This window comes from Neomonachus schauinslandi, chromosome 11 (genome assembly GCF_002201575.2).
Source record: "Neomonachus schauinslandi chromosome 11, ASM220157v2, whole genome shotgun sequence".
Classification (NCBI taxonomy): domain Eukaryota; kingdom Metazoa; phylum Chordata; class Mammalia; order Carnivora; family Phocidae; genus Neomonachus; species Neomonachus schauinslandi.
Window position 1 is genome coordinate 72426014 of NC_058413.1, and position 21846 is coordinate 72447859.

The following is a 21846-nucleotide window of genomic DNA, read 5'->3' on the forward strand; positions in this document are numbered from 1 at the left end:
CTAATTAACAAAGGTTGCCCTGTCTCCACAATATTTTTAACAACAAAAGCACACCCAAACCAGGGCTCCACTGAAAAACCACGCTGCTGCCTATGAGACTTTTGAACCAAAGAAAACAGCTGAGAAGACCCAACACAGGCCATGAACCAGGAAGGCTTTCTGTTATTGGGGAAGACTGGATTCTCTGCTCTGGCTCTCATTTTCAGTAAAACTACTTTCCTCTTTGGAAAGACATACGCCCCCAGTGACAAAAAGTCAGCACTGTGTAAAAAACAGTCTTGCCACACCATATGTCTTTGGGACAATGTAAATTAAAGCAACAATGAGACGTGACTACACACCCACTAAAACGGCCAAAATCCAGAACACTGACAATACCAAATGCTGGCGAGGATGTGGAGCAACGGGAACTCACACTCACTGCTGTTGGGAATGCAAAATAGTTTGGCACTGGAAGACAGAAGACAGTTTGACAGTTTCCTACAAAATTAAACATACTTTCACCCTATGATACAGCCATCACACTCCTTGGTATTTACCCAAAAGATATGAAAACTTACGTCCCCACAAAAGCCAGCACATGAGTATTTACAGCAGCTTTATTCATAATCACCAAAACCTGGAAGCAACTAAGATGTCCTTCAGCAGGGAAATGGATAAAGAAACAGTGGTATATCCAAGCCATGGAATATTATTCAGCACTAAAAAGAAATGAGCTATCAAGCTATGGAAAGACACAGAGGAACTTTAAATGCATGAAAGAAGCCAATCTGAGAAGGCCTCAAACTCTAATTACATCTCTATGACACTGTGGAAAAGGCAAAACTATAGAGATAGTAAAAAAGATCAGTGGTTACCAGAGAGTGCGGGGGAGGCGTGAGATGAATAGGCGGCACACAGAAGATTTTTAGGGCAATGAAAATACTAGACAGGTCATTGGTTGAATATGTGTCATTATGCATTTTGTCCAAATCCTGAGAATGTACAACACCAAGACTGAATATTAACTATGGTGATGATGATGTGTCAGTGTAGGCTCATCAGGTGTAACAAGTGTACCACTCTGGCTGGGGGTGTTGATAATGAGGGAGGCCATGCATGGGGGCGGGGGGCAGAGGGTATGCGGGGAATCTCGGCACCTTCGGCTCAATATTGCTGTGATCCTAACACTGCTCTAAGAAAAGCAAAGTCTAATTTAAAAAGAAACCAGGTCCCTTCCCTTAGAAGATTTCTCACCAGCTCTAAACCATGAGCACTACATAAAGAATGACTTGCTAGAAACCTCATCTGGGGACCGAGGGAGAGCGGGGCGAGCACGAGAATCAACTCAGGATGCAACTCTCTGCATCTGGTCTTCAAGCAGCTTTCATGAGGGTGACAATCGGCAATGACGTTAACTGGGAGGATAGTGGCAAGATGGGAACGCAGAGGGACTGCACCCAAAGAGGACACACTGGCACCTTTAAATTAGGTGAAGAAGAAAGCAGTTCTCCGAAGGACAGAGTTGGCTAACTGCAAATGACAAAACCGAATCTTCTGATACAAGCAAGACACCAACGTGACAGGGACGGCTGACAGATCAGGTAACAAATAGGCAGGTGTTCAATCAGGCAGGAAGTGGGCTGAAAACAACTCAATTAATTCATTGTGCATGCCTGTCCCAGAGAACAAGGAGATAAACCTCAAATACCAGTGGCAGGCCAGAGATGAACTCCACAGCTCCACTTTTTGCAAAGGTTGGGGGGGGGGGGCCCTAGCAAAGATGCACATGCAAAATATAAAATTACACTGAGATTAGCTCTGGTAAGCCCTTTAAAATTCCGACTAACGCCGAAGACCGGAAAGGAAACAAAGCGAGAAAGTGGTTTACGACAAATCAAAAAAGTCATCCCTTTGCCATGAGCGGCTTTCCCTGGTCAACCTCAGATGTAAGCAGCCCCAGTGCTTGGGTTGGGGAATGTGGGAGGGACAAACACAGACAGAATTTAAAAACCAACAGCGAAGGGAAGGGATCACCCTCCTTGGTGTGAGGCTCCACCAAGCCGAGACCTAACTTCGGCCTACCAGGCATACCTCTGGGCTGAATCCATTAGAAAATGCATAGAAAAGCCTGGAGTCGTTTGGCAGAGGCTAGGGAAAGGGAGATCCACGGAGAATATAAAATCGAGGAAAGAAAAACAAAGGTGATGAGGACCGACACCGATCGGGCAGAGGCCTGTGGGTCCTTAACAGAAAGTGGGATCTCACCTCCCTGTCCCCGGCAGCCAGCAGCACATCCTGAGGCCTCAGAAGAAAGAGAACACGTGGCACACAATGCAGAGCAGTCAAGCTAGGAGGAGTCTGAAGCATCTGGGCCTCTCCCTTGTTTTAGAGAAAATAATACTGAGGTTCGGCCACATAGCCAAGACCAGCTATTAACAATGACAGAGCCAGGCCTCCTGGAAGACCTTCCACTGATAATATTAGTGCCCATGACGACGATGACAGTTCCCACGTGCTGAAGAGCTCACACACAAACATTCCACAGACTCACAGGTCGTGGTGCTGTTATTAGCCCATGTCACAGATGGAATGCAGAGAGGTCTAGCTACTTGCCCAAAGTCACACAACACAGGCCGATTTGGGACAACACGGATGAAGGTGGAGGGTCTTATACCAAGTGAAAGAAGCCAGATGCAGAAAAATACATAATATATGATCTCACTTATACATGGGATCTAAAAAAGGCAACCAACTTGTAGAAAGTGGAGGATAGAACAGCGGTTGCCGGGGGCTGAGGGGTGGGGTGAATGGGGAGACGCTGGTTAAAGGGTACAAGTTATAAGAAGAATAAGTTCTAGGGATCTAAAGTACAGCCCAGTGACTACAGTTAACAGTACTGTATTGTATACTTGAAATCTGCCAAGAGCGGATCGTAAGTGTTCTCACCACACAAAAAAGTAGTAACTATGTGAGGTAATTGCTTCACAGCGTAGATGTATATGAAATCATCACATTGTGCTCCTTAGATGCATACTATTTTTATTTGTTAATTCTACCTCAATAAAGATGGGAAAAATAAAGGGAGGTGAAAAGCAGCAAAGAGTGGCTGGAGATGTAGGTCTAGCTGAATGAAGTCAATGCTCTTAACTATTGTACTTGACTGTCTTTAAACTAGGGAGAAAGTCACATTGCCAACTAAAATATACACCTGAAACTTTCTATTGTTGAATAATTTTTAGTGTCTACCACCCTTCCCTCCCAAGATACAAAATCAGCACTGAGGGATACAAGGACAAAAACATTTTAACTTTGGGGCACAAAGACGGCTCACAACTCCCCAGGCTACACGACAGAAGTGAACAGACTTGGACTTGAAAAGCAGGGCTAATGCCAAAAGCAAGTCCCCCTGGGGTTTCGCCCGGTGTCCTGCACCTTCAAAACGTCACAGATTTACTTTCCTACAGTTAATTCTGACTGGGCCCGTTAGCGATTTCAGAAATCAGGATTTACCAGATCTTGGAGCTTTCACTGAAGGCGTCACGACCACTAGACACAAAAGCACCAATTTAATCCCATACATGGCTGGCTATGTTCCATTTCAGGAAATAGTTGCCTCTGTGTGCGTGTGTGTGTGTGTGTGTGCACACGCGCCAGTGTGCACACGTGCACGTAGTTAAAAACAAACAACCAAAAAACCCGTAACATTAAACTGAAACTGTTGCTTTCTGATTAAGTAAAAAGCACCTAGCTTTTTCTAAGAGATGCCACGTATACTCTCAGATCCCACAGTGATAGTCCTAGCTCATTGCACACGGGCAATGCTCTGTTTTCTCTAAATCACAAAACCAGACCATCTCCGCGCGCACAGACACCTCCTCCTCTACAGCATCCACTTCCTTTCCCTGCACGACCCACCACAGGCTCGGGCTTCTAGCCCACGTCAAGATCTCCAATGGTCACAGAACGGGAGCTCTAGCAGCTCCCACCACCCAGAGGTGGGCCCGAGGTGAGTCACTTGGTCCCCTTCATAGTCACTATAAAAACAAGAGCAGCTGAAAACGCTTCCGACCCGCTTCTCAGATGCCACGCCCTGTGCTAGAGGCCCCCGAACTCGAGTTCTCTCGCCTCATCCTCATGATACCTTGGAGGCAGGGACCCTGATCACGCCACGCTTGAAGATGGAGATGGTGAAGCTCAGTAGGGTTAAAGAAGTTGCCCAAAACCACACGCCTAGGCACTGCACACCCAGAATGCAAACCCAGCTTCCTCAGACTTCAGAGCCAAGCTCTTAACTATCACCCGCTTGGTGTCACTCTGCTTTTTTCCTCACATGCAAAGCTCGAGAGAAATACCACCATCTTGTGAGGACAGCACAGGATGTGTTCTGACTTCCTCCAGTCTGAAGGAAGAAGGGAGAAATACAGTAAGTTCTCCTGGACGGACTGATGGACCAGCCACACACTCAGCACGAGGTTAAGGATGCAGGGGCACCTGGGTGGCTCAGTCGGTTAAGCATCTGTCTTCAGCTCAGGTCATGATCTCAGGGTCCCGGGATCGAGTCCCATGTGGGGCTCCCTGCTCAGTGGGGGGCCTGCTTCTCCCTCTCCCTCCCGCTCCCCCTGCTTGTTCTCTCTCTCTCTCTGTCAAATAAATAAATAAAATCTTAAAAAAAAAAAAAAAGGATGCAGGGAACATAAAAAGAAAGAGAAAACAGACCCCTGCCCCCAATCACCTTACAGTCTAACCTATAATGATCTAAACTATAATCCCTACCGCTCTAGGACATTTTTGACCATGACCCACAGGCAGAAATATATTTCCACGATCTAGGGCACACACACACACGTCAGCCTCACCATCTGTGATGTACTGATAGTTTTTACTCTGTCCCTTTCCTCTTCTTTTCTATATGTGTCAACCCACTAAACTGATTCTGTGACTAAGGATCATGGGTGACAACTTGAGAAGCCCTGTTCTACAATGCCCCATTTTAGCTCTAATTAAAAAAAAAAAAAAAGTTCTTCCTTAGATCTAATCTAAGTTTCTAGGGCTGTCAAGTTAATTAAATTTGCATGGCTGGATATGTCCTCAGGGCAGAGGTGGCCATGTATCAGATTAGTGAAGGGCCAGGAATCTGGGCTGACTCGCCTGCCTGTTAGCTCAGTGACTTCTCCAGATCTTGGCCTTAGGAGATAACACCACTCACATCGGGCTTATTACAAAGCACCTATCTGCTGCTGGTTTCGTGTCTCTCAACAGAGGCACTGTGGGCACGGGGTGGGGAAGGGATACAAGTCCAGTTTGTGGGACCGGGACGGGCCCAGCCCGTGCAGGACTTTCAGCCTCCCTGGCCCCTCACAGCTCCCAGCGCCCCCTGGTGGTTCAGAGCCAACTCTGCAGAATCAACGGCTGTAGCTGACGGGACAAAATGCCCCACAGCCTTCCTTCCACCATGTCAAGTGATCCCAACCCCTTCAAATCTTTTATGTAGGGATCAATCGTGTTCCATAAAAAGTGCAACAAGTCAGATGCCTAGGCTATAATAGGGCATGGGTCAAGTCCCTGCCCCTGCAGAGCGTCCCATCAGGCTGTACAAACAGGTAACTGTAACCCCACTACAGCAGACGGTGTAACTGAAGTCCGGGAGCCCAAGCGGAGAGCAGCTCACGCTGCCAAGTCCTGTCCTTAACCCTGTTTGCAATTCTTTTAGTAAGAAAAACCACAGCTTGGGCGCCTGGGTGGCTCAGTTGGTTGGGCGACTGCCTTCAGCTCAGGTCATGATCCTGGAGTCCCGGGATCGAGTCCCGCATCGGGCTCCCTGCTCGGCGGGGAGTCTGCTTCTCCCTCTCCCGCTCCCCCCTCTTGTGCTCTTTCTCTCTCTCACTCTCTCTCTCAAATAAATAAATAAAATCTTTAAAAAAAAAAAAAGAAAAGAAAAGAAAAACCACAGCTTGCAAATTTCTCATTTGTAACGCATTCAGATTGAGAAACCACCACCACGGCCGCCGCAGCGCCAAGACTCACGTCCCAAAGACAAGCGTCCTTGCGGGCACCCACAGCAATACTAGGACGGCTACGACTCCGGGTCTGTCCCCCTGAAGGGACTGCGGCTCCTGGAGGCCGGAAGTGAATTGCTCCACGTGACATGGCAAATACACAGAATTAGAATCCCCAAAGATCGAAAATCACCAGTCACCTGCCTGGTTCCTCTGGAACTTACCCCACACTTATCTAGACCCAAACTTACAAGGAGTGGGTGGGGAGGATGGAAGGCCTCCCATGAGTGGTCAGAAATGTAAGGCTGAGTCTGCTGGGTGCTTACGTAGGCCTTCTAAAAGGCAAGGCCAGAAAGCGTCAAATTTAGACTTTAAGTTGTCTAAGGATAATCATATAGTTATCGTATGCATGTATGCTAAAAGTACTGATGTGTCCAATGTGCACAGTTAAAATACTTCTGTTTCTAAAATCCTGTTTTGGCATTTCTTCATTTTTTTTTTTTAAATGGGCCTGGGCACTCGAGAGTGGCTCTGTAGTTAACATGGGACTTTCCAGAGTCTGGTTCCCAGAAAATGAACCAAACGCCAGCTACCATTCCCCAAAACCAAAAAGAATGGAAAAATCTTGGAAAGATTCTAGATAAAATAAGGAAGGGTTCTTTATGGTTCTCCATGCTTCGTCCCGTCCTCACTTTGGCGGGGGGTGTGCTTGCAGGAGAGGTCAGTTACCACGGCTCTGGGGGGGTGGGGGGGAGTTTCTCAGGCCTCTGCTTCTGGAGCTGAGACCTGTGGCAGCTCCCTGTCACAGTGGGTTAAAGACAGAAAGTAATAAGTCATTCACTGAGTCCCGAGTGATTTTACATACATTGTCTCATTTCCATCTTTTAGATATGAGTATACCCCAATTTCTAGGATACAGACTCAGATAGATTAGTAAAAAGAGGGAACCCTACCGGGAACCAGCCAGCGGGGACAGCCCTGGAAGGGGGGTTCTCTCACTTTCAGAACACACCTGACTTTAACTAAACACCTCCTCTGACGTTTTCTACAAAACTTTCAGAGGACGCTATACAAGTCTCGGGTCTGTGGCATCCCTTGAGAATCCCCATCTGTGAAATGGGGTGACAATGACTTGCTGGGGGTATTCAGTGAGGCGACGCCGCTGCAAGCACCTAAACACATATATTTACATGCCAGCAAACGGAAACGACCGTGGGCAACAGCGTTACTGTCGGGACTCTGTGAGCAGCTTAGAGGGAAGACACCGGAGAGAAAGACACAGCAAACACACCCCCAAAAGCTTGTGCTTTTACTTCTTAAAAACGTAGAGAAAGCATGGAATACTGAAGACAGAGGAATATTCGGGTCAACAGCTGGGACACACAGACGAGGTGGTTCAAAGACTCCGTTACCACCTGCGTTATCTGGAGGAGCTCACCATCTCGCCGCACTCACCCAAGGCCTCAGGCAAGAACACCGAGAGAAAAAGAGGGACATGGGAAAATCCAAGAGTAAAACCCGAGAATTCTGTGGTCCAGTGACATCCGAGTGACAGCCTAACACAGAACTCCAGTTCTGCATGGAAGTGGCTTTGGGTTGGGGGGCCTGCGTCCCCAACACCCACAGCTGGGAGGGCACATCTCACCTCTGAACAGGCCCGGGAGCTGCCCCCGTGCTCCCCTGCTCCCAGCCAGGGATGTCTTCCATCCGCAGGGCTCCTGAGACCAGGGTGGGGTGGTACCAGAGGCCACACTCTGCTCAGGAGACGCTGAGTGCAAGTCTCTGGCCTTGCTATTTAACACACTGGGTCTAGGAGCGAATCACGGCGTCACTTTGAGTCTTTCTTCACCTGTGAAAGGGACACAATAATGTCCATTTTTCAAGGTTGTTGTGAGGATTAATTAAAGTAATGTACACAAAAGACTCAGCACACAGTAAATTGGCAACTGGCTGCCATTACTAACGTAAGCAGAAGCCAACTAACACTGGATAATAATTAAAATGGATTTCTTTTTTTTTCTTTAAGATTTTATTTATTTATTTGAGAGAGAGAGAGAGAACACAAGCAGGGGGAGGGGCAGAGGGAGAGAGAGAAGCAGGCTCCCTGCCGAGCAGGGAGCCCGACGTGGGGCTCGATCCCAGGACCCTGGGATCATGACCTGAGCCAAAGGCAGACGCTTCACCCACCCAGGAGCCCCCAGTTAAATTGGATTTCTTAAAAGAAAAAAGTTTCATGGAGTTAGTGAGGATCAACAATTTTCAGAAAATTCAAAGAAGCAGGGTGGAAAACAACGATACTCCCGTGGCTTCCCGAAGGTTTCTGAAACCTCTCCACCGATGGCTCTCCTGCAGGAATAGAGAAGTGGAGTATCTCGTTACCTCCAGACTCCTCACACTTTATAAATACACCGCACAACCAACCAGAGAGCGCTTGCTGCCAACCTCCTGGACAAACAAGTCCAACAGGATTTGATCCGGAAATTAAATGGCCATGCAGCCCAGCCACGCACCGTTCAAAATAGATACCCATGACCTACTTAGTCTTCGAGTACCGTGCTCAAAGCCAGAAACAAGTGGATGGAGAGACAGGGCCACTGACTTAGCAGACCCTGCACAGCCCCCTGGCTTTCTTGTCACATGAAACGTTCACGGAAACAGCAATGACTCAAAAGGCTATCTTGGGGGTGGCGAGACAGAAACGCTAGTCACAGACATCCCCCTAACAGCTCCTCACCTCTGACCAGCCCCAACAATGCATTTTCATTCATTTAGACCAAAGGCTACACCTCTCGTGACAGTCACTTGTCAAGCTACCTATCCTCGCCCTCATAACTGTGCCCTTAGTATGTGCATCTACCCCATGAAACGGTGGCTTTTTTGGGAGGAAGGCCCCACCTGGTTTATCTTGAGATTGCACCCAGTCCTGCACACTGTCTTAGCGTGGGGAGAACAAGCACTCCATCCATCATGAGAAGGTGAGCTCTTTCCCCCTGCCCCCACCAGTGCCACCTTGGGATCCCAGCCCACTCATATGCCTGGATGGAAAGACAGACTGGTGTCTGCTGTAAAGACAAGGAAGACACACCAGCCCAGAGAAAGCTGCTATGTACTTTCAACGATCACATGGCTACAAAATGATCTCCGACATGACCATTCATCTCATCAGGGAGATGTGAGTCTTGGGGAGGGCGAATCCAAGGACCTTGAGAGAGACACACATTCTAGAAAATCTCAGAGCACCCCAACCTACAGTACTAGGCAGACATTGGAACACGGTTCTTCACCAACTAAGCCACAGTGGAGGAGACAAGCTGATGGCCAAAGCGAAACCTGCTACTCTTCACCTTCAAATCCATCCTCCTCAGGTCTCTGGGGTTAGCCCCAGCCACTCCCCTCTGCCGCGGCACACTCAAAATTCCCATCCTCGAAACTTGCCCGACAGCACCTTAGTTCACTTAGCACTCTCCCCCACATCATGACATGTCACCATCTACAGTCGTGGAAGGCAAGCTGAACAAGCATTTTTACTACCCACTTAGAAGTGAGGAAACTGAGGCCAAAACATGTCGACCACACAGTGACATTAGCAGTAAAGCACAGGCTTTTGAACTCCAAGCGCAGACTGGATGAAGCCAGGTATCTGAGTTGCAAGCCACTGTTCTTTCCAGGGCGCTCCACTCTGAGCACCTTCTGGAAGAAGTCTAACACCCAGCCCTACCCGACATAGTGGCCCACACGCTTCAACCTTCATCAATCCTGGTGTGGTGTCACCTGCGTCAGCCACACGTACACGGAGCCAGGCTGGTCAGCGACCTCCGTGACAAACACACAGAACCCAACCCTAGGACTTCCAGAGGAGAGAGGCACATGAGCGGACGGGCTTTCTGCAATCAAGTGGTGAGCACGGGCGGGGTAAGTAAGTAACCATAGATCCCATCAACCACTAGCCAGAAATCCCAGAGCTCTGAGTCTCAGGGTCCTAGGTTCAAATCCTGTCTCTGAAACTACTTAGTCTCTGTGATTTGGGGCAAGCAACTTTGTTTTTCTAGTTTTAGCTTCCTCATTTATAAAATTAAGGAGCTAGAAAAAAAGGATCCCATAGTGAATGTACTTAAATGCCACAGGACTATATATTTAAAAGTGGTTAGTGAAAGGTATATTTCATGTTATATATATTCTACCACAATTTAAAAAAATAGGTTGACATTTGTATTTTTTAAAAAAGAATCTTACAGATTCCTAGTGAGGATTAAATAAGAGAGAGTGGCAAGTTCTTACAGTGTCTATCACATATTAAATCCAAATCTATTTATTATTTATGATATTTTTAATAGTTTCTATTATAGAGACAATACATTTTAAAAATTTTCCTGTTATTCCAAACTCCAGTGATAATCTTCGAGATAAAGTTCTTTTTTTTTTTTTTTAGAGATTTTATTTATTTATTTGAGAGAGAGAGAATGAGAGACAGAGAGCACGAGAGGGAAGAGGGCAGAGGGAGAAGCAGACCCCCTGCTGAGCAGGGAGCCCGATGCGGGACTCGATCCCGGGACTCCAGGATCATGACCTGAGCCGAAGGCAGTCGCTTAACCAACTGAGCCACCCAGGCGCCCGAGATAAAGTTCTTTATATATTTCTCCTATGCATGGACATTTCTTAAATTTGGAATGTAAAATTTACATAACTCTATAGTCATGACCCATTCTTTTCTGCCTTACCAGTAATTATAAAAACAATTCTCACAACAACATCCAGAAATAAAGGGGCTTTGTCCCAGGCGGGGATGAAAAGACGCATGAAACTTGAGACAAGAACAAGGAATTCATGTTGAACGACTGGAGACATCTGCTTCCAGTGCCAGGATAGATAGACCATTATGCCAAATCCCCTGCCACCTGTTCTTCCTTTGCCCATCAAAGTTCACCCAGAAGGTCATCACTCTGGGGGTGCTGACCAAGCAGGCCGAAGGCCATGTGGGAGCTCTGTGGAAGGTCCGCACGTGTCAGGCTCAGAGGGACAAAGAGCCCATGTTCTTGCTGCCCCCAAGGAGCTCTTACTGTGACCAGGGGAGACAGTGCAGGCAATTCATCCCAGGACCCCTGCATCCCAGGGAGCAGGGGAGGCAGAAAGGCATCGGGGAGGAGAACCAAGAAGGGAGATACTCATTCCAACCATTTCATCCAACCCCCAGGTGAAAGATGAGACAAGTGAGGCCCAAGGAAGCCAGTGATGTCCCCAAGGCCATAGCAAGGAGACCAGTCCCAGTAGACTGAGCTCTCAGGGCCGTGGGCTAACTCACTGCTCAGGGCCCAGCAAAACAGGTCAGGGCCTGCATCTGGTAGATCCTGCCCGTCAACAAGCATGCTTGGGGCTTGTCAGCGCAGAGATAAAGCCCCCCACCCCCCAGGGCAGAGGACAAAGGAGCTCTTTCGTAGGAACAGCCTGTCTGGCTCTCACTCCTAGGCAAGGCTTCTGCCTCTCGCAAGGCCAGACTCCAGACTTTCTGGGGGTGCTACCTGAGTCAAAACTTCCCGCAGTGTCTGGCAGAGAAGGCTGCACCATTTAAAAGGCAGAATTATCATCTCACCAAACACCTTGTTAGTGCTCATTTTCTAGCCAAGAATAGACCTCACAACTTTGATTGTGTCTGGGTGTAGGTTTTGGGGGGGGGGGGGCTGACGGGGAAACGAGTGAATGGTGCCCAAAGGCAACTCCTGGAATCCTACAGAAGAGCAGCTGCTCCTGGCCCTGGGGGATTCTATTTCCATCTCTGCTCACACTTCTCAAGTGCCACTTCCCCAGGGGGTGACAGTGCCTGGGGCCTCCGAGCTAGCCTCCCTGACTGGGCCGCTCCGGCATTCCCCTAGCAGGTGGAGGCAGGGAGGAGGGCCTGAGATCAGGCCCACCCATGGCCCACTTCTCTGGGGCCCCAATCACAAACATGCCAGGCCCTTTCCTCCTGAGGCCCAGAGAGGAAATTAAATGTCAGCCAGATAAAGAGATTTCCCTGCAGCTCTGATGCCAAGAATCTGAAGTCTGATTCCCCCAGCCACCCTGCAAACCGAACGGGCACAGGCCTCAGACCCTCAGGCCGGGCGTGTTGAAGACACACCACTGCCCCAAGTCCCTCTTCGGTGACATTCAGATGGCAGGCCTCAGTGGTTTTAGGGCAAACAAGAAGAAGAGCGTGGAAAACTTTGCAGGCCAGTTACAGCGTGGGCAGCAGAGACGGCCGGCCCCAGGCCCCTGGGCAAGCACATAGCTCACTCGGGCTCTCCACAGGTCCTTCTGGGCATGCCTCCCTGCCCTGTATTTTCAAGGCCAAATGCGGCCTGCTGCCCAAGGGAGCTGACTCGACTCTTTTCACAGCGTAGTGACTTTATCCACAGAAGGATCCGGGGAGCTAAACACACTGCGCTCACACACTGACCTCAGCATTTTCTAAATCTGCCGGGGTGATAAACACCTTCACCAAGGCCTAGCGTGCACCAGGCAGGCCTCGGGCTCGAGGGGAATGAGCGGCTCCCAGCAGGCCCGACACACACACTGAGTTTCCCGGCACTCCCAGTCACCCCCCAGCCTGGTCTGTCTACTTTCTCTTCTAATATGTTTGTGGTTTCAGTGTGGGGAAGTGGGTGGGTCAAAGACATCTAGAAAGACCTAGGACAGGAAAGGGCAGTGGATCAAGGGTCAACAGAGCACTCACACTTGAAAAAGAAAGCACAGAGAAACCGTTGCTCCACTCCATCTGGGTGGGTGCACACCATCCTGCGATGGCCATCTGAGTCTGGAAAATTCCCAAGATGCGCTGGGCACTGCCAGACCTGCTTCAGTCTGTGCTCACAGCCCCAACAGCGGCTCCCGTCCCAAGAGAGCAAAAGGCCAAAGTCCTCCAAAAGACTGGCCAAGAGCTATGACAGTCCTGGACGCCCTCACCTACCTCCCAGCCGTCGCGCTCTCCTGATCTCGCACGCGCGTGCCCCAGGAAACTCATACACAGACCATGAACTATAACTACTGATTGTCCCCCCTCACTAGAGAATAAACCCCCGAAGCACAGGATTTTAGCTTCTTTTGTTCAGTGCCACGCCTTCTGCCCAGGTGCCGTCCACGTCCCTGCTGGGTGGCTCTATCCCTGCCAGGCCCCCAGACACCAAGCTCATGCATGAAACTTGGCTCCCAAGAATGAGGCGTCCTTTCCCCCCCTCTGGACCTCAGAGGCCCGGCCTGCTTTGGAGGGCTCAGGTACAGGCTTCTTCATGGTCAACTGGCTTGCGGGAGCCAACCAGCAGCAAACAAAGGAGGGACCTCAAATGAACTTGCCGTCATACACAAACACACAGGCACACACTCGTGTGCGGACATCACTCCCTGAGCAGGGCAATTACAGGTGAGCAGGGGCAGGAACCAGCAGAGACACCAACGGGGGGCCAGCACCACCAGCAACGTAACCGGGCAGAAGGTAAAAGCATGAGCGTTGGAGCCAGGCAGACCCGAGTCGGAGTCCCAGCCCTGCCTCACCTTGGCCTGTACTTGACTTCACCTCTCTGTACGTCAGTGCACTCACCTCACAAAGGCCTCGGGAGGGGCCACCGGCAGACTGACGCTAAGCACCTAACACCCTGAGGTTCTCTTTTCCCGCACCTGGAAACGGGCAGTGCAGTGCGGGGGGGGGGGGGGAGAGGAAGAGTCTCACCCCACAGAGGAGGAGAGCCGGACCCCATCTCTGCTCTGAAACAGCCAGTGTGGCATGGGGAAGGCACTTCACCTCTCAGGCCCTCGCTCAGCCTCCTCAGAAACAAAGAGGAATAGTTGTACTAAGGATCCCCCAATACTCAAGTCTATCTAAAAAAAAAAAGGGGGGGGGAAGGCCTCAGCACTGGGGCTTTGGGGTTTCAGAGCAGGAAGTCTGGTGTAAGCACAGAACGTCACAGCTGCTCCCTGCCCCACAAAGGTTCCCTGCCAAAACCTCCTGCCTTCACCCCTTCTTTATTCCCACAACCCCAACTGATCCCAAGCTGGCTCTAGTCACCCACTGATCTCCTGACACCCCTCTTTCTAATCACTACACTATTCACATTTTGATATTTAGCAAATGTAATACGCACTCATGAGTTTATAAACATTTATTAAGGAAAAGGGACACAGAGCATAGTTACTTACCGAGTACTTACTAGGTAATATGCTGAGAGCTTTATAAACTACTCTCCGTATCTTCGCAACACAATACCTCACAACAATATGCTGTGAGGTAGCTACTGATATGATTCCTGGTTTACAGATGAGGAAACTGAGGCCCAGAGAGAAATACAACTTTGCTTAAGTCGCACAGCCATAAATGGCTAAGCGGAGGCTAGAACCCAGCTTGGCCTGACCCTAGAGCCTCTGTACCACTCCAGGCTGGCTCCTCCATCGCTCCTTCTCTCTGGCCCCCTCTGAATGGCAGGTAAAGAACACCATCAGCCAGGAATCCAGAGCTTCCCAAAGCCCACTGGACAGTTCAGCCTGCAGGGACGGCCCAGGTGAGCCCAGTCGTGCGGGCCTCTAGATGCCTCCTCTACCAGGTCAGTCCCCTGGAACACCTAAGAAACCATGGCTTCTCCCCAAGGCACCCTACTAAGAGACAAACCATCAAAATATTCCCACAACAAGCCAGGACAAAGGGAGACTACCACACTGCTGGAGGAAAAGATTCTTCCTTCACCATATTCCTGGAGGCTCTTCCAGACACAAGAAGGTTGATTTTCCAGCATGCAATCTTTAAACGTCCTCCCAGTTCAGCTGTCCAGCCTCGAATCCCTGCCTCAGCAACGCAGAACTGACTGGTCTCAAGGTGCTGCTTACACATGCTTGCCTCCTCGGGGAGAGGTTCACAAAAATACTCCGGCAGGTTAGGCCAAAATTCAAGTGTTCTATTAGAGTATGTAGCCTCTGGGAGAAGCGGGGAGAATGCGACACCACGAGCCCTTGCTTCCCGTGCCATGCTGAGAGCCCTGGTGGCAGGACGCTCACGCCGCCCTGTGCAGAGTGTTGGTCCTTGAGCGCTTGGCTCCTTCACCCTCCAAGGTTACGATGAACTTGGCCACTGAGATCCAGACACCGAATGATGAGTCTCGCGGCCTCACCAATAATCAATGAAATGCCTACTAAGCCTATTCACTTCTTTCACCCAGAAGAATGCTAACCCATGGAGCAATGGGCAGCCTCATACACCACTGCTAATTTAAACCAGTATAGTCCTTGAGAGCCCACAGTGGGGGTGCCCCTGGAACAGTTTAAATGAGTAGCACCCTGGGGCGCCCGGGCGGCTCCGCCAGTTAAGCGTCCGACTCTTGATTTCAGCTCAGGTCATGATCTCAGGGTTGTGAGATCGAGCCTCGCGTCAGGCTCCGCATGGGCATGGAGTCTGCTTAAAATTCTCTCCCTCTCTCTGCTCACCCTCTCTCTCTCAAATAAATAAACAAATGTGTAGAACCTCTGACACACCAATTCCACTGCTAGAGAACCACACGCATGCGTACCTAGCAATGTATACGTATGAAGACATAATAGCAAAAGCAATGAGTTGGTTTACGCGTCTAGGAAAAGCGAAAAGCAGGCCAACTCGTAAATGATGATATATCTATACTATAAAATATTGAGAGACAAATACGAGACAAATTAAGAGAGAAGAGCTACATGCATGAAAAGATCTATAAAATACATTAGGTGAAAAGACAAAATAGTGAAACGGTATATAGGGTGGAATCAGTTTCTGCTTAAAAAGGAAATAAAACTACATGCATTTGTGTCTAGATGATGGACAGTTGATGGATAGGTAGTTGGATGGATACAGTAGATGGATACAAAGAAAACTTTTGTAAAAGTTCTGTGGAAGCTGCCCATCAGCTGAACCCACCCCGAACCTGCTGGGCTCCAAACCTCACTATGCTAACACTTTCCCTCCCCTCACCCCCACAGGACGAGAAAAGAAGAGAAAACGCAAATTTGAGAGAATTCCCTTCTTCCAACAGCAGAGGAGAGGCGAGCAGAGCTGCTCCCAGGGAACCCAAAGCAGTGGCCTGGCCAAACTCCAGCCTCCTGCCCACAAAGCCCCCAGGCTCCCAGGAGCACAGGGAGGGTAAGACCCCCCACCCGCAAACCCCAGGCCCACTCCCTGGAGACCCTCCACTTAGGCAAAGGGCCGAGCATCTTTTCACGCTCGTGACAGAAATCCAAACTGAACCAGTATACAAATCAGATGGTTCTGCCAACAAAGCAGCAACAATGTGGGAAAGGCAGAGATAAATCAATGGCAGCCTGGCGCTAAATGTATGTTTATTCTTTCTGCTCGCCAGCAGTAGCACTTCTATAGATTCAAATATTTGATAAATATTTTTTTGCTTCCCGGTAATAATTAAAACAAACACACACGTGCAGCTAAACATGAAGCAAAGAGAAAACCAACAAACGGGCTTTGCATAGGGCATAACGTTCAAGAAGCATGCACGACAGCTAACATCCTCAGGCAGAAATGTTTTCCCAGGAAACAGGTACCCTGTTCGTGCAAGAGCCAAATTCAACGGGCCCTCTGTCCACAGCTCGGGCACTACCTAAAGGTGCTCTCAGGGCAATGAAAAGTGGTTACATCTTCGGAGGGAAAGAGGTGACCATCCAGCAGAAAGCGGGAGAGCTGAGTCTTCTGCAGCGACTGGCGGCAGAGACAGCTGTGACTGCAGATGCCGGGAAGCAGGCAGGCAAATAAAGGGAACCCCTGGCCTCCTTGCAATGAGGATAGAGCCCAGATAAAACCGGAACCTGATCAACTGGCTCAGCCGAGTGAGAAGAAACCATCTAAAGGGCATGGGTATCATGCAGTCTGGAAGACGGAAGCCAGAAGCCCAGGCAGGTTTATTACGGAGGCTGGCAGTGAAGGAGGGAGAGGGTATGAGACCAGCAGAGCCCTGAGGTGGCAACAGAGCATCCTATGACGGGAACCCGTGGACACTAGCCACCAGGACCGACCATCTACCTTGGCTCTGACTCTGCTTCACCTGAGTTTGGTGTGCCCCCCTCCCCAGGTCTGTACCCTTCAGGCGAGGGTGGTCTCATCTCCTCCCAGGGCTGGCCACCTCTGTGAATTCAGCCACCACCATTCCCATTTCCTGGCCAGCCGCCCCCCCATGCTGGGGGACCACAAGTCACCCTGACCTCGAGGCAGATCACCTCTTGGGGAAGAGCCAGAACTGAGGACCACACCCCCTGGTGGGTCCACTGAGTCCATCAGGGAACAGTGGGGTGCAGACTCCACCCCAGGGAGGTTTCCTTCTCTGAGGGCCTTTTCCCCTTGATGCTTTTCACTTGGTCGGAATGCTTGAACCAGCATTTCTGAGGAACGGTGTCGGAGGAACCTGAATCAATCCTGTGAGATGCTCCTGGAAAAGGAGAAATGATAAGGCTAGGAGACAGGCAAACAGAGGGGAAACGGCTTCCAGGTTGTACTTGGGCACCTTTCCCTAGCCGTCAAAAGAGACCAAAGGGGCAATTTCGGTTTCTGCAGAGGCTGCTTTCAGTCTACCAAGAGTCAGAATGGGGGTCAGAGCTACAGTGGGAGGGGTGAGGAGAGACAAGCATGGGTTGGATTTGGCTCCTCCTTCTCTCAGCTCCGACATCCAAAGGGACAAAGCGCGATCCATCCTGACACATCCCCATTTGCCATCACCATGGCCACGGTCACAATGTCTCCAGTTCAAGCCCTCATCACCCTTCCACGGTGCCAGGAACTCCAATGGACTCATTTCTCCAGTCCCAACCTCCTATCCCACACGGCCCACTCTAAGACACAGATCTGACCCCCTCTCCCTTAATGAAAACCCCCAGCCTACAGGACAGAGTCCAACCCCCCACAGAGCACGCAAGGCCTCTACCTACACGGGTACTGGAGTCGCAGAGGTCACGGCGGACACTCAGACTAACCCTTTGCTGGCTACGTGGACGCACGTGTGTTCGGGTGCCCACGTCCTCAGCTGTGCATCGAGGATAGCACGATCAACCAGAGCTGCTGGGACGATTACATCAAAGTTGTAGACAGCCTCGCTCCCCAAGAACCATGACGGTGATGTCTCTACCTGTCCCTCACCTCTTCATAATGAAGGACTAGTCATGAACTCAGGGCCAAAGAAGGCACAGTAGAGATCTACACATGCAGGGACATCGACATAAAAATTAGGTGACCAAAATGTGAAAGAAACCAAAATCAACTTATTATCAAAGTAATGCGAGAAGAGGGAAGGTATGGGAAAAGAAGGAAAACATCACTTTGGGGAGGAAATGTTTCTAAAATATATAGCTCTATGATTTTTTGGACTTCATTTGTTCCAAAGATTAGGAAGATTATATTTCAAAAGTTCACAAAGGAGACACTTCTATTTTTTTGGAAAACTCTTTCTTAATTAACATCTTCAGAGAACTAAGAAGTACTTTTATAGGCTGACTGAATCTTAATAAAATTCTCTGAGAAATTCTGGCATCAGTCACAACAAACACCCTCTTGGAATTTAATTTCCTTTCCAGCATACGACTTACTACGGAAACTCATTTATGATACCACCACAACCAGTCAAAATCTGCCTGGAGGACAAAAACTTCAAAGGCCCACAAGAGAGCCTTATAGGATGGGATGGAAACTGGCCCCATACTCAGCCAAATCCTACACCTAACCGAGATTTCCCCACACCAAACTTTCCGGCTTATACCGCCAGATTCCACTCTTCCATCTTCTACCCAGCCCTTAGCCCGCCCTGCCCTCCCACCTTACACTGTAGCTCTTCCAATGCCTCCTTCCAGCTAGAAATGCCCCTAAACTTGGTATCTTTCTCCCTGCCCAACAAAACGAATAAAAAGGAGACAGAGCACAAAATGGGCAAAGGGAAACTAGCCTTACCCATCTTCAACTTTCTATCAAAGACAGTCCTTTCCGGCCTCTGGTTTTGTTCTCCCTCCTTTTAGATGATGGCAGGGCCTGGAATATTCACCATGAGCAACGGCCACTGGGGTAGGAAGGCAAAAGCTGGAAGAATTATTCTTAAGTACAAAAATGTACCCTAAAAGCCTTTTCTCCCTTGAGGCCAACTCCTACTGGAAGACTGAATCAGTCCCATTATCCCGAGTGCCTGTGGGCAAGGGGAGAGAAAGGGGTGAACGCCAACCTTCACTGAGCACCCACCATATATCTCATTTAATATAAGGCAGTGATCCTGATCTTACATATGAGGAGAACAGGCTCAGAGGGGCCGGGGGATGGGCTCAGGAGGTACACTGAGACCTACCGGACACCCAAGACTCACGGACTCAAGCTTCCAGTATCCCCAAGTGCTTACACTAAAATATTGCCTGGGCTAGAAAATACTTCACAGTTTACACATTGCTTTTCATATACATTATCTCACTTACTACCACAACCCTGTAGGAGAGCTAAGAATTCCTTTTCCACTATTACAAAAAGGCTATCTGGCTTCAAAGATCATCAGCAAGTTGTGCAAGCCAGCTGTAACATTTAACAGTTTGTTTCCTCAGTGTCTGATAGGGTGGTAGGGACTCAAATAGTAACTGTTATTAGCATCATAATTTTCACTAATTTCATAGTCCTAAGGGAAAGTAAAATTTACACACACAGACGAGTACACATATAGATACACTACAGACATTTTAAAGACTCAATCTAATTAGTTATGCCTTTACGTGTTGGGGGAGGATATAGTTTTACCACTTCAAACTCAGAGATAACCACTAACTGCAGCTTCCAAGAAACTGACCAAAAAAGGATTACAGAAAATGATGTGGTCAAACCCAATATGGATTTTGAAAGCTAATGGAAGAGAACAAAAGGATAGGAGCATTTCAAGTTGTGATAAAATACAAAAAAAAAAAAAAAAAAAAAATCCTCCGCCCCCTCTAGCATCATGGCTTCATCGTTACTGTGCCGTCTGGCCTGGCCATGTCATCTCAACTCGGGGGTGCCCCTCGGCATCCAAACAAGAGAGCCAGCAGATGACCTGGAAGTTCTAGTCAGAGGCCGCCCAGGGGTCTAGGGAGGAGTGGCCACATTATTACTTCAAGTTATTTTTAATGTGCTGCATCTAACGAACCGTTTGCCTATGAATTACACTCACTTGAAAGGAAACCAGGGAAGTTCAGAAATGCCAGATGCAACAGGAATCGGCTCACAACTTCTCAAGCCACGGGGAAAAAACGACAGAAGTGTGGTGGTGCAAGGATCCCAGGACCCGTCAGACAGAAGGAAATCTTTAGTACAATGGCAATGAGAGATCCTGGGGGTGTTCTTCGAGTAAGGCTGCACCAAGACCAAGCCAACCGAGCATCCACTCCAGACTTGAAGGTTAAAACGAAAGAAAAAATTCAGGTCTGCCGGTAAGATATACCTAATTTTTTCAAAGCACAATTAACAACTTTATAGTCAAGATTGCTAGACAGCCATGTATACTGATGGCCTGCACCACAACAGTATTCATGTTATAAATCTAGTACCAATTACTATTAGTTTTTTATTTTGTTTTGTTTTTTGCAATCTTTCTTGCATCTTATCTGTTGTTAAGTCCATCCTCATTTCCATAATTATCATCGGCTGATGTTGATGTCATGTGACTGATTAGTCTCACAAGGAAAAAGATTTCAGTCCCCCTCAGAAGCTGACTCTTGCCTCCACCAGATTATCTAGTTCTGTTTTTATACCCCATTTCAGAGAAATGGAAACTGAAGTCCAGATAGGGCCCATCCAAGGTCATCCTCCTTGCTCATGTATCTAGGACTAGAACTAGGGTTCAAAAGGCCCAAGGTGTGGGCCTCCAGCCCCATCGATGTCGCAAATGACCTGGCATACTTGTGTCCTGAATACAAAGTTTATTTGAAAAAAAAAAAAAAGGCCAACATGAGTCATCGCTGTTGTCAAGGGGCACCACATAGGCTGTTCTAATAAAGCATCCAGCTTCTCCAGAACCACTTGTTTCTGCAAAACGAGCCTCAGCCAGGGAATAAAGGGCCATGTCTTATTCCCCTTCAGAATACCTAGGACCCTGTGAGCAGCTGTGCGGCTGGCCTTTGCGGACCTGCTGGCCCAGCCCAGGGAATCCCTGACATTTCCTATGCAGAGGGACTGGGGTGGGTGGGTGTGGGAGGAGGTTAGAGTTGTGCTTTCAGACAGCTCCCTGCGGCAGTCAGGATTTCATACAGTCCAATCCTGCTCACCTTGGAACCCCTAACTAGCTCACCCACTCAGGGATCCCCTCCTCAACTTCCCCAGGACAAAAGCACTGCGGTGTGGGAGGTGAACCTGACGGATGGGGAGGGGCGGGACCTGACCCAAGCGGTGGAGGAAGCAACGCTCAGCTCCCTCTCGCACCCCTTACAGGAACTCCCCATCCGGTCTTCAGACGCCAGAGGTGACCCCAACTCTCCAAGCCTGACCCCTCTCTCGGGGTCTGCCCCAACGGAGGCGAAGAGCAAGCAAAACCCACTCCCCAGCGCTCTACCCCGCCACCGGCTCGCCTCCGGTCCCCAGCGCTCGCCCCCAGAGGGCCTCCCTCTCTCCCTCCCTCCTCACGCGCAGTGCCCCCCGGCCGGGCACTTGCCCACTGCAGTCGGAGAGCCGGAGCGCAACCCCTTTCTCCCCGTCCGCGGAGGAGCCGCGTCTCCCGCCTTCCCAAACGGGGCCCTCCCGGCCCCCCCGCCTCCGGCCCGGGGCCCCCCCCCCCTCACCGCGTCCCTGCGTCCCCCGGGGTCCGCCCTGCACCCGCACTTCCCGCCCGGCCCATGCGGGCTAGCGGTCCGCCCCAACTTTTCCGGCCGCGGCCCCGTTCCCGCAGCGGCGGGG

General features: G+C 49.6%; 1 long non-coding RNA gene across 2 annotated transcripts in view; it reads right to left on the reverse strand.

Annotated features, from left to right (window-relative positions):
• LOC110570985 overlaps window positions 1-7816 on the reverse strand; it is a 68031-nt gene extending 60215 nt beyond the window's left edge. For both annotated transcript variants that reach the window (XR_006540933.1, XR_002479757.1), the window contains exon 1: window positions 7624-7816. This is a non-coding gene — a long non-coding RNA (uncharacterized LOC110570985). The remainder of the gene's footprint in view (window positions 1-7623) is intronic.
• Window positions 7817-21846: the final 14030 nt, after the last annotated feature.